This window comes from Uranotaenia lowii, chromosome 3 (assembly GCF_029784155.1).
Source record: "Uranotaenia lowii strain MFRU-FL chromosome 3, ASM2978415v1, whole genome shotgun sequence".
Lineage (NCBI taxonomy): Eukaryota > Metazoa > Arthropoda > Insecta > Diptera > Culicidae > Uranotaenia > Uranotaenia lowii.
This window is the reverse complement of record NC_073693.1, coordinates 233,872,222-233,881,742: the sequence shown is the minus strand read 5'-3', so window position 1 is coordinate 233,881,742 and position 9,521 is coordinate 233,872,222. Positions and strand designations below refer to the sequence as shown.

Here is a 9,521-nt window from a genome sequence, read left to right as displayed (position 1 = left end):
TGTGTAGTGGTAAGCTGAATAAGAAACCTGCTCGTGCAGTTCGAATCGAGCTATGCAGCTACAGATGCAAAGCGCAGAAAAACCTTCCGTTTGCTTTTAAAAATACACAGAAGTGAACGGCACGCGACAGGGCAGCAAAATTGAGATGCACCGATTCAAGTTTGTCACCATCATCCGGACGGGCGACTGACGGGTGGGACATTTTTTGTCGAGTTGCTACTGCTTTCCGAGTTGTTGTGGATAGATGTATCACATTACATTCGATCCGTCACAAGTCACAAGTGTAAGCAGTGAGCAGTTAGCGAGCTCAGTGATGAGTTTCGCGCTCAATTTGAGACTTAAATTGTGCCCGGGGAAGCATCGATGCACTTTCATTTAGGAGAGAGAGTTTATAATAGAAGTTTTTTTTTGCGGCTGATAAATTTGGGACATACATTTTTATAGTACATAGTTGAAGACACAATTGTTGGTTTGAAGTTTCTAGAAGTTTGGCGACGCCTATTTAATGTATCAAATGGCGTGAAAACCATAGAAAAACGCCCACAGGATCTTCGCTCAGTTTTGTGTGACAAGCGGGACAAAATTCGATTTGGCATCCTACCCGGACAAACCCGGAAACAACCTTGGCAATGGTCCTCGTCACTGCTGCTGTGAATTGACCCGCATATGTACACATATTCCAAGCATTGGCCAGAGAAAGGCCAACTCGAAAATCCGTTGCCATCTACTAAACCAACCTACTCTCTGTGGGTGTATTGTAGTCGTTGGGCTCTTGAGTTCGCAACGTAACTACATTCGCCCAACTCTAGCGAATGGCCAAAGAGACGGGTAGTCGACTCGAGTGTTTATAGATTTATAGCGGAAAAATAGATTCTTTTTCCCACCATACACGCTATACATTTGGGGCTCCCCCTCTCTCGATTTTTTTTCCAAGTGCCAGTATCAACCGACAACGGACGATTTGGTTATGTGCTGGCTTTGTTCTACCGATGGAAAATAATGCACGCAATTCCGGAACCTATTTGCGTGATAAGTTTCTGCGTTTGAATGAACCTATTTAATCGCTCTTTGTTGCTGCTGCTGTTGCCTGTAGTCATTCACTGCCACTGTGGCTCAAGTGGGAAGTCCAGTTCTCGAAGTCGAGCTCAAAATTGATATTAACTACATATCTAAGACTAATAGAATACAATGATCTCAAGAAATGATAAAAAAGGGTATCATATAGCGGCACGATTCGATTTTGAAATCTGAGATGTCGTTAATTTAAATTCCGACATATCTGTGAAAAGTATATTCTTGGAAAAAGAATATCATAATTGAAAGAAAATTTCTGCGAGGAGCACTTATCATGGTAAACCATACTTTACCCTAAGCGGGCCAGATTTCCCGATTTTATCCGGACTTGCCCTGATATTTAACACAAAATTTGGGAAAAGTCCGATCCGGCCCTGTTTCCTGGATCAGACAGAAAACTCAAATTGAGTTGCTAAAAACTTTTATTTTCTCGTTTAAACACAAAAATTTTTCAGTAATATTCGTCAAAATAATCTAGATCGGTTTTCTGAAATAAACAAAATATAATTTAAAATCTGCTGATTTGTTTCGATGAAAAAAAATGTTTGAAGTGTTTTTCTTCTTGATTTTGTTGAGTAACTCATGGGTTTCGACCAGATTTGACCGGATGTTTTCCGTATTTTGGCTTGAAAATTTTAAAATATGCCCGAATTTTGCCAGGTTTTTAGATAAAATAGCCCAGATTTGTCCGTCCCGGAAACGAATCTTCTTACCTTTGAGAAGAACTGGATAATCACTTACATAATTCTTACATAACCTAAAATTCATAACAAAAATATGTTCATATGCTTATGATCTTAGTTTTGTCTTGCTCTTCCACATGGAGAAGGAATTTTTCATGAAATATCATGAAATATCAAATGCAACCAAACCTTAGCTTGCGGGAAATCATGGGCCATATAATCTGGGGTGTCGTGGGTCACTTATATGTTGCTTTCAAAACTAAAAATACATTTTTCCCTCTCTGTAGAGTTTTCTTATGGCAAATGAAGAGTGATGAAAAGTATTCTATCGATTTTATTCAATGCGATAGAAACGAGCATAAATGCTGTAAGGTACACTGGAGTAAGTGTTTACGGTTTTTTTGTATAGTTCAACTTGAAAAAATCATTTAAAAATCAGCAGTGGATCAATTTTGATGAAATTCGTTCAATGCGATGCAGAACATGTTTTTTTTTACAAACGCTGAAGAGATGAGCTTGAAAGAAGCAAAGCGAGAAAAGTTATCACGTAAATTTTTATGGACTGCTGGTGTCTTCACTTACCCTGCTTTATGGGGTGAGTGTGGACGGTAGATTTTCCCTATGATTTTTCAGGAAATTTTCAACAAATTTTTGTTTTCTTGGTTGAATACGTTACTTTATTGCTCGAACCGTCCAAAATTTTGAAAAAAGTTCATGGTGCTATTTGTAAGGCATCTTTCAATGATTATTGTGTATAATTTACGTTGCAACACACGAGATCCGATTTTATCGAAAATACATAGTTACTCCAGAACAACCCACCTTTTCATGATCCGAATGCTAAATATAGCTAAATTGTATAGGAGGAAGGAGAGAAAATTGAAAAAAATATGTAAATATCAAGCCTGTATAAAGTCGTCCACACTTACCCCAGGTAGACTTTGGAGACACATTTTTTGTTTTTTGTGATTAAACTCTTTTTTCTTCATTTTTAATCACCGCTTCTTTTTCTAACTGTTTGTTTCTAATGTAAGAATTGTTTCAATGTAGAGTTTTTCGTCAAGGACCAGCTAGTTTACGAGAAATTTGCAATTGAAAAAGATGCACATCACCTCGACATCGTAGGTGAAAATTGAAAATTCGCAAAAAGTCGTTGTAAACATCCGTTATTGTCGCAACCGTATCTTTTTCACAGTTATTGGATAGATTACAAGTAAATTGAACATTCTGCACCAAAAGTTTGAAAAAATAGAGCACAGTATTGTTTTAATAGCCATCGTCCACACTTACCCCAGCGTTCCTTAGAAGGAATTTTGCCATCGCATGTCAGGTTTTTGAAACTATTAGATATGATCTAATAACTAATATCTTTTCATATCCTCACCAGAAATGGCTTTAAAATCACAAAATGAATTATGAAATTACAGTTTAGGTCCAACTCATAAACTTTGCAGAATCAATTAATATTTATGTATTAGAAAATACGTTCGAAAAATTGTGAAGCACGCGGGTTTTCGTATTCTCTTTGAGATCATATTAAGCTATTTTTGCTACGATAGATTGTCTTTACTAAAGGATGGAGGAGTTGTAGTGTTCGATTAGTTAAAACTTTCGATCAGTAGATCAAATCCCAATCTAACTTAGTCGTAAGAGAGTAACTCAACTTCGCTGGCGAATCTTGTAAAATGCTCATAATAAACGAACCAGTCTCTTTCAGGGTGGATTTGATTTAAAACAAACTGATTTAAATCATGATTTAAATCACTAGTCAGAAAGGCTTGATTTAAATCCATGATTTAAATAAAAGTTTCTACTCAAACTCAGTGAATAAAAAATTTAGTCTGTGAATCTAAAATGAAATTTCTTTGGACCTGGTTGATATTCCGAGTAAAAATCACCTATTAAAAAAGTTTAAAACATGATATTCATATGATATCCATATAATCCATATAGCAATGCGAATCCCATTCACATTTCACATTTGATCTGCGCATTTTTCACATACCCTTCGGCCTTCAAATTGAATTTACCTGCAACACATACGAAAACTAAGTGAATTCTGTTTGCTACGCGATTTCTGTTTCCTACGTGAAATTCAAATAGGTTTCACAATTTTTCGAGTGTACGAAGGAATTTGACATATTTTTTCAAATGATCGTCAACTCGCTAATCAGAACTAGGCGTTTTGTTTCGTTGGATGTATACAATGTCGAATCGATGTGAATTTCGTTTGGAAAGCTAAGCTTTTTCTGCCTTTGGTGAATGTATAAAATCATGATTCCTAAATGTTACACATATACAGCCTTTATTCTACTGAGTTATACTGACGTTATTGTACATTGGATTGCAATGAAAATTTACGCATGTGGGTTTTGAAAGATGGGCAAACGATTTCAGGAATCAAATTTTGTAAAAGGGGTCTGCCAAAGGGCTCGCTCATATTCACTGTTCTTGCGATAATGACGTTTTTATAAATTGGATTCAGATGAAAATTGGCACACGGCACAGTTTTCAGGAATGGATAATCGATTTTGGATATCAAATTTGGTGTAAGGGGTCGGCAAAGGGGTCATCCATATTATCTGATCACTGTTTTTGCACGTGACCCGGTTTCCGCCTTAATTTTTTATCCATGAAGCTGCTTTACTCTCAATACTTGCGAATCGAATTTCGGACCGCTTCAATGCATACTTCTCCCATTTTCGCCAACTGACTTAGTGAAATTTTTGAAATTGTACACCATTTGTGCACGATATTTTTGCACTTTCCTGGGAAATGCTTTTCATTTTCACTAAAATAACTAAAACTGGAGCTCACGATGCACGATGCAGAAATCAGCTGTTTTAAAACTCATCCAGAATGAGCAGGATTGTATTAAAATCGTGCTTAGACATAATGGGACACCGTATAGCAAAAGTGCAAAAAAATATTTACAATGTTTCAGTGAGCAGGCCTAACATCACGTCTCATGCAAAATTTGGAGCAGATCGGGAAGGGATCTCGCAACGAACCTGTAATTTGTATTGAATTTAATGACATTTTGTTTAAGAGGTATATTAAACACCAATTTTCCATCAACAGCTTCGCCCTTTAATGGACCCATTTCTTTTGTATATTGTTTGAATATACCGTTCTGAACGAGGTGCAAATTATTCCACCAAAAAATCATTTTATTTCATTCTAACACAGGCATGTCAAACTCGTTTAGGTGTGCGGGCCGCATTAAAAATTTTCTATGACGTAGAGGGCCGCAGCCAAAATCAGTTAAATCAGTACATTCAGCTTTAGTTTTTTTGCAGTAATATTTTACATAAAAATCAGTGGTGTTTTTTTTGTGGCAATTTAGGACGGGGCTACGCGGGCCGCATTGACCTAGGCCCCGGGCCGCATGCGGCCCGCGAACCCCCAGTTTGACATGCCTGTTCTAACACAACGATATTGATTAAAATCGATCAATATTTGACGAAATGGCACACATTTCAAGTTGGGTTTTCCGGTTTCGCTCGATGTACAAAAATTCGAGAGTACAGAATATGCAGGTTGACAAAAAGTTTGAAAATCAGCTAGGTAGTTGTCGAAATGCTGTTTTCGTGTTTCAAGAATCAAATAACGCCAAATTATGTAAAATAACTAGAGGGGTTTACATCTTTTTAAAAATTTTAGCATGATTTTAAAAACTTACATGGTTGGCTCTTCCATATCACAGAATTTCGGTTGAACCCATAATTTTGCTTGATCAATATCGATAATTAAACTACCAACAAACTAGCGTTTATGTAAAGGCGATTTGGCTGCAGAAGATTTCTCAACTGCTTATCGCTGAAATAATACAAAAACTGGGAGATTTGGCTATTTTTCCTTGTCATCTGGCTAGTTTTTCCTAGTCGGGGTCTAGTGATTGACTAGACCTCGAATTAACAAGAAAAAGCAGAAAAAAATACCTGATTCATATTATTCTTATTTTTACTCAGCAATAATTGTTATTATAGTTAAAACCGTCATACTATTGGCTTTCTTCCATTGCTTTTGCCTTAATCCATTTTGCGGCGACGGATTGTTTTCTTGTTATGCCTGATCAAATTTTCGTGTCAGAACCTAACAACCATATATTTACGTTTTAGTAAACGCGTAATTTTACTGATATATCTAAAATAAATTCTGCGTGTGGACACTCTTAGAACCTTAACAAGTATTAAAATCTGAGAGGCTACGGATCATGTTCTATTCAATTACTTTGTGTTCTGCTTTTTTGTTTTGCGTGTGCGAATTGAGGCCCTCAGAGCCCAAGGGGTATAAGTGACCAAATGGTCGATTTTTAGTTAATGATCCCAAACGATTCTTCATATTTCAAACTATATTTGATGATTTTTTCAGATTTTTAGAATTTTTTTTTCATACTTTTACGCTCGAGAGCAAAATACAAATTTTCGAAAAATATATGAAAAATGGCCAAACACAACAACTTGAAAGCGGGTTTTCTCGAAATAACCTTTCATGCACTTATACCCCTTTGGCTCCAAGGGCCTCAATTGGTTTTCCATGATTTTGAGAAATCAGACGGGCTGATTTATCTACCCAATTTAGGCTAAAATGGTGAAGAATATTGTTCTTGATAGCTTATTCAACCCTTCGTTTTATAAAGTAACAATTTTCAACAGTTTTTGTATTGATCAATTTATAAGTTCAAAATCAGATGAGTGGAATCGAAAACTCCATTGTGCTTTAGAGGAAGAATGACCAAGTTGCTTAAAATTCTCTAAAGCTTAGTTCTTTTAGAAATGGGACAGTTACGAATGCGTGTATCTCAAAAACCTTTCATTTGATCTAAATACTTTCTATGAAGGAAATGAAGGTAATCTTATGACAATTCATGAAAAAATTTAAAAAAAAATATTTATCGTTTTTTGTAAGAATAAATTCTACTTTATTCTTGGTACCTCCCTTCGGCCAGCGCACACTTTTTTCAGTCATGATAGTGATCAGTTTTTTAAGCTAATACTTCGTCTAATCTGTATTTTAGGTGGCTACATCCCCCTTCTTCAATTTCTGATACTTTTCGGACCAATATTTCTCTTTTAAAAGAAACTGAGGCCACTTAAGTGGATACAGCTGTTTCGAAATTAACAAATTTGATTATTTTTGAGCCACTTTTTGAGCTGGCAAAATCTGGCAATAACGAAGAAAAAACCATGAGGAGATTGAACTTAAAGTATAATCGGTTTGTATAGACCGTAGGTTGCGAAGGGTACATGAAAGATTACTCTTTTTAGGCTTTTGAAAAGAGTGAAAACCATAGTTTTCGTTTTGAAAATTGTTGTTTTTTTTTTCCACAGGAGCAGAATTTTGGCAAATCATTATATTTTATACAAAATAGTAAGCAAATACATACTTTAATATACTCGGGACCTTGCCACGAGCAGAAGTGGTATAGGATTCAAACGCTGGAATTTGTTTAAAAAAGGGTATTTCATAAGTTTGGTCGTTCATCAGAAATCATCCGTCCCATAGCTTCGGAACCAGATATACAGCTTACGAGCTGTGGATCAAGCAATTTTTTTTTTTGTTTTAGGTTAGGTTTGAATGACTCATTAAGAGGCAACACTTTCAGCTTATCGGAGAAATTTTTTTTTTGAAAATTTCAGCGATCTACCCTTAGTTTTTCGCTTATTGAAAATTAAAAATGCTGGTATGAGACTTTACTTCCCTGATGACCCTTAGCCGAAGTTGCCGATCATATGCTTCACTCCAATGGTTGATTTGAACTTTGTGGACATTTTTGACAGTATTTCCATACTTTTCCACCACTCACACACAGCAGTTCTTTGAATAATCAACGGTTTTTTCGGCTATCAATTTGATAATGATGGATTTTGAATGAAACTGTGCAAAATTATTTTTTCCTTTTCCTCTTGCATCGTAAATATCTCAAAAACGCGTAAATTTTAAATTTTGAAAAAAAATAGGTCGGATAGTACTTTTTACAGGCAACAAAATGCTGTCAAAGTTTTGAATGTCCGATTACTAGTAAACGAGCTATTAGCAAAAGAAAGTGTCCCATTTCAAAAAGAACTAAGCTTTATAAATAAACAAAATCCAATCCAATCTAATCCATTGTGATTTTTTTGTATCCAGTAGAAAAATCCGATTGACATTGAATACAATCAATTGTGGTTGCTGCTTTGCCTTGATGATGAATGAATTCAGTATTCAGTTCTCTTGCTTGAAACCAATAAAAAAAATCCACTCGATCCTGCCAGGAGTCGAACCTGGAATCTTCTGATCCGTAGTCAGACGCGTTATCCATTGCGCCACAGGACCCTGTTGAAGCTCGGGGTGCTCGAAGAGCACGAGAATCGATTTCTCCGGACATCATCTGCTTTCTGCTTTCCTTTCCGGATGGATCGATCTATTCGGAAAATTCAATTTTTTGGCAAACCGAAATAGAAAGGGGAATGAAAGGAAAATATTTTTAGGTACCTACCTACCGAGACCGGACTCTTTCCAACTCAACCCGACGACATCATCCAAACCAACCGAAAACCATGGCCAAACAACCAATGAGTACGTGGGGAGGAAAGGTTTCCGAAAGCGGCAGCAGCAGCGGAATGTGGGAAAAAATAAAGAACAGCTGGCAAACATACCGGCTCGGCGCGGCAATTTGCCTCCACCGTTTGCTTCGTCGTCGTCGTCGTAGGACAGCAGAAAGAAACCGTGCTGAAGCCTCTTGCTCTGCTCTGTGTAGAGGTATTCATTACCGCACGTTTTTCGTTCTGTCTATTATGATGGCAGGTAAAGTGTGTGGTGTTGTGGGTGGCATTCGAGTTTATCGATCGATTTCAAGAAAAGTGATGATGCTGATTAGTATGGGGGATCATATTCACGAAAACGGGAGCAAATGACATGCATATCTTTCGGTAATCCGACTAACAAATTGTAACAAGTGTTGAAGCGTGTGGAAGAGTTCGATCCGAAGTTGTTGATACATTCTGCCAATGAATCAACAAACAAAGCTTGATAAGCAAGTTTGTCTAGCCGAACTGACAAAATCCAGTTCAACCTAAATGATAATAATTTTAGAAATCATCACTTTGCAGTAATGCCCTCGACAGCATTTAGTGCCGATCAACACAGTCTTGGTCCCTCTTTTTTTACACATTTTTATTTTCTTCAATTCAAACCACTTCCCTTATCGTTGTTTTGGTTGAAGCCGACAACCGACTTTGCTGGTTTTACATTCCATGAATTAGAGTGAGTTCACCTAGCATGTATTCAGTGCTCTTGCTTGAAATAATAAGAAATTCACTAGCGCTATACGTTAAAGTATATGCTAATATTTTTCCCTTATTTTTTATCTTAAAATTTTGTTTTCTAAACTTTTTTTTTTCTGACGTTTTATTTTTTTACATAGTTTCAACTTTAACACACGGACTAGACTATCAATTTGACACAGTTGGAAGTTATTCAACTTATTTCGAAGACTAGAAAAACTGGTGTGATATCAAATAAAACAGATTACTATTTGTATCAGAAACTGAAGGTCAGTTTACAATAGTGAATTATATATGCTTGGGTTATGCATCCCCATATTGGTAACACTTCCCTAATGATTTCCAATCTGTTCCACTGGCAACAATTCCAGTGAACACTACGAATTCACTCTTCGTTGGTTCTATAACAATAGCGAAGTGCCGTTCTCTCTCTGTAGACTTCGAAAAGTTCGGAGTAGGGGATAATCAAAAATAATGCAGAAAACCAATAAATTGG

The 9,521-nt window shown here is 36.5% G+C and overlaps 1 non-coding gene across 1 annotated transcript; it reads right to left on the bottom strand.

Moving 5' to 3' along the window:
* Window positions 1–8,002: 8,002 nt before the first annotated feature.
* On the bottom strand, window positions 8,003–8,075 carry Trnar-acg (transfer RNA arginine (anticodon ACG)). Its single transcript has one exon. It is a non-coding gene; the product is annotated as a tRNA-Arg (tRNA).
* Between the last annotated feature and the right edge of the window lie 1,446 nt (window positions 8,076–9,521).